We start from the raw sequence: 4,139 nt of genomic DNA, 5'->3' as shown, positions 1-4,139 counted from the left end.
TAGTTTAATCAATTCGTATTGTACTAAAAGTCTATGAATAAGGGAGAATGCTTTGAATATTTGGGGCATACGCCCCATACGCAATGTCGCTCTAGACAAGGATAGGAGAGACTCCATCTCATCATTCCTTATTACTTAAGGCTCATTTCGTACACATTGAATCGTGTTTACCAAGTGTTGACCTTTGATTTTATCTTGTATAATCCGTTGCTTGGTGTGACTGAAAATGCCTTGATTTGATGATATTGACTTGAGGCTTCGATCTCCACATCTTATAATGAAAAAGTCTTATTAAGTGACCAAGGGTCTTTTGGTCACTTAAAATAGACGGTGGGATTATACAAGTTCATAGGATTTAATTGGTCAAAATCGCTTTTGATCGATTTAATCTGAGGGTTTGAAATGATTTAGAAAACTTGGTCAATCCTAATCTAATGGTTAGAAATGATCAATCTAGCCTAAGGGAACATATTAATCAATGTTAATATACTAAGGGAACATGCAAGAATTAGACTATTTTTAACCTAGGGAAAAAACAATCATTATTCACGATTATGGTCATTGAATTAGAACTCCAATTTCTAATGAAAAATTAAATTCTAAACAAGTCTAATTTCTAAGATGTTAAAAGATTAATCTAACCTAATTAACCTAATGTTTCAAAAATTCAATTATCTAAATTCTAAAATTCCTATTTGAATCTTAACGTTCTAACAAGATCTAATTATCTAGAATTTTAATCTAAATCTAGATTCTAACATACTAATTTTCCCAAAAATTATCTAACCTAATTCATTTTGAGATCTAATTAGCCTAAAAACATTGAACTAAATCAAATCAAGACTTAATAAAATTTCAATCAAAATTTAATTAAGGACTCACCAAAACTCACATTCTAAAATCCTAATTAAACTTAATTGGACTAATCTATAATCTAATCTACCCTTAACACCCTAATGGAATTGATCTAATTTTGAAAATTAATAAACTTAATTAACTACTTAATTTCTACTAATACCTAACTAACTAATTAAGATTTAATATCTTAACAAGCCCAAATCAATGTCCTATCTCAAAAGAAAGTTTTACCTCATAGCCCTACATTTATCCCTACACCCCTATATTTCATAAAAATACCAATTTTATCCTTATATATTTTAATCTAATTTTTTTTTTTTAAAGTGTACCGGAAGAGTTTACAAAAGAGTTCTGGTAATCATTTTTCAAGCATTTTTTCAATAAAAAAGGGAAAGTCCAAAAAGAAATGGGCTCGAGATCCACTGAAAATGAGAGAGGTGCAAAGGCCAAAGGTGGACGGGCTTGAAGTTCTAGGCCCAGGGGATGATTCATTTCGTGATGGCAGGTGTGTGAATAGAAATATTGGGCCTCAAGCCCAAGTCTAGAACAAACACAATGCGGGTCAAAGTGCTATGAAGCTAAACAACCAAAATTGCTTATGTAGGAAGCCGACGACACGAAGGAAAACATTGAAAATGCTTATTCCAAAAGAAAATCCAAAATCGCGTTTCCTTCATCATCGTCAACACTCGCGTTCCCTTCATCATCATCAACGCCCGCGTTCCCTTCACCACCGTCAACGCTCTCATTCTTCTCCATCCTTTGGTTCACCGAAGAATTTCGAAACCTCGCGTATTGGATTCTCAACATCGCCTTTCGGCATCGCGCTTGTATGTTCAATCTTGAAAACGTTGTGTTTGTGGATGGTGTTTAATCTTCGAAGTCGAATTCGCTACAGTATCAGCATCGTGACGTGATCTTCATCTTGGAGCGCTCTTCGCCACAGCTTCGAAACGTCGATCTGCACTTCAAATTCACACTTCCGTTCGAAGCTCCAACATCTGATTGCGATGGATTCACATTCTATCGAGTTGGACTTCTGATTTTGAATCGCGTCGTCATCTTCGACGTCGCGTTCGCTTCAGCATTCCGCCATATGGAGCATCGCGTGTATGCGAGACTTCTATTCAAACAATTCGATAAAAGCAAATGCGGATACTTACCGGATTGAAGCGACACGGTGGTTCTGAGGATGACAGGTATCGGCTTCACCTTGACTTTCTCTTCTTGCGTGCATTGTGAATTGTTGTGATTGGTCTTCTATTGGGATTGGTTCTCTGAAGAATTTGGGAGGAAGTGCAAATCGTTGTTGCTTATTGCTTCTTTTTCTCCTTGATTTCTTCTTTGTGCAACTTTTTGATTGCTACTGTGAATTGTTTCAGTGTGAAAGCTGTGAACTATATCACCATTGAAGATGAGGAGCTGAAGCGGCTGAACGAATGCGGATAGACGATGATGTGTAGCAAGGTTGAAAATGCAGAGTGGAAGGTTGAAAGAACTTGAAGATTGAGTAAATCCTGAAGATTGAAGAGTGAAGCTTAAAGAAGAATGATTCCAACTGAAGAAAGGATTGAAGGTGACTATTTATAGAGTTTTTCTTTTCATCTCAATTCTGTTATGGATTCTCCATTTAGTTATAAAGTTTGTTAGATGGTTTTGATTCAGTTACCGAGTTGGTTATAGCGGTTAGTTTCAAGTGAGAATTGGTTAGAAGTTTAGATGCAAATGAAAATAATTGAAATTAACTTGAAATGTAACTTAAATTCTGTCTGAAATACTGCTATGAAAATTCTGCTATGACAGTTAATGGAGTTTCCGGTTAGCCTTTCGTAGTTGGTTAAAGTTGATTTTCCCTGTTTAAAAACTGCTAAATATTTCATGAACTGCTGCTATCCATTTTTGTCAATGTGTGGCCTATGTTGTGAACTTTTTCTGTTAGAAAATACAATTATTAATTTGTGATGTTAGGTTGATTAATGTTAAATTAATTTGTTATTGCTAGTTTTGAGTTTGGAAATTGGTGACTACAACAGTTAGATTAATCGGCAACTTAGAATTGACTCTTGGAATAGGTAATAACAACTAATTCCCATGGGTTTCATAACAGGTTTTGGAAGTGATTAGTCATTGTTCTTGCGCATGTTTATTCCGTGTTTGCTGCAGAATCGCATTTTTGATTGGCTCAACATTGTATTGGTTCAGAATTGTTTCGAATCAGCTCTGTTTTGATTCGGTAAGTTCTATTTTGGTTTGGAATAGAATTTGCAATTGGGATTACCTTTTGGATCTGGTTTGTGTTCAACTGAATAAAATGCGGTTTTTCGACGTTGCTCACAAACCACTATTTGGCTTCCTTTACTTGATTCTAGCTCAGACTTAAACTTATTGTTGCTACTTCTTGCCGGTGCTGAACTTTTGGTTGCTATGGTTGTGCAGGTCGGTTGAATGAACTCATGTTTGCGTATGGAGTGATTGATTTGGAAGGTGGAAACGTTTTGTTTTGTGTAGTTTATAATTAGTTTTGGAAATTCTGTAACTTTGGATGGGAATGAATCATGAATTGGAAACATGGATTAACTTGTAATTAAATGAAGAATGGGTTTGTATGGAATGTCAATAAATTGTATATTAAACGGGAATCGTAATAAACTTATGGAAATATTATGAATACAAACTTAGAAATTTGTGAATGGCATTGAATGTAAGTTTGTGAATGGCATTGAATGTAAGTTTGGGAGATTTGGAATGATTTGAAATGGCAAATGTATTGGGAATAAATGGTGTACAATGTTGAATGGTTTACATGAAAAGGGTTAATGGAAAGGGTAAAGCTTTGTATGAAATTGATTGAAAGTAGAAGGATTTTGTTTTAGTTTCAAAGAAATAAATAAAGCTCACATCCAAGTATTGATTGTTATTCTAAAACAAATGATACATTAATAAGTTGAATTGAGAAAGAAAAAAAAAAGCAAAATTGGGTTATGTAAAATGATTTGAAATAGTAATTTAAAGATTCAATTTAAACCAACATTTGAAAGTCGATTAAAGAAGGGCTAAATGGAAAGCAAACAATGGTTAATGCACCCAATCAATTTCGAACCAAATGGGCGTGATTAATGTCAAATGGCTTATGAGAGGGATGGTTGACTTTGGTCGATTACTTGACCAAAAGTCAACAGTTGACCAAAGTCAACTGTAGGGCATGAATGGGGCGACATTAGACCAAATGGATCATCAAATACATGGGTACATAACAAGCCTTAGTCTAGGGATAATTGATT

The 4,139-nt window shown here is 34.7% G+C and overlaps 1 long non-coding RNA gene across 1 annotated transcript; it reads left to right on the top strand.

The window, feature by feature from the left end:
• The first annotated feature begins 1,443 nt into the window (after window positions 1-1,443).
• LOC127085347 (uncharacterized) lies at window positions 1,444-3,548 on the top strand. Its single transcript, XR_007789101.1, has 4 exons — window positions 1,444-2,057; window positions 2,241-2,434; window positions 2,966-3,091; window positions 3,295-3,548. It is a non-coding gene; the product is annotated as an uncharacterized LOC127085347 (long non-coding RNA).
• The last annotated feature ends 591 nt before the right edge of the window (window positions 3,549-4,139 follow it).

Source organism: Lathyrus oleraceus, chromosome 5 (genome assembly GCF_024323335.1).
Source record: "Lathyrus oleraceus cultivar Zhongwan6 chromosome 5, CAAS_Psat_ZW6_1.0, whole genome shotgun sequence".
In the NCBI taxonomy this organism is placed as follows: Eukaryota; Viridiplantae; Streptophyta; class Magnoliopsida; order Fabales; family Fabaceae; genus Lathyrus; species Lathyrus oleraceus.
This window is presented reverse-complemented; position numbering and strand designations above follow the sequence as displayed.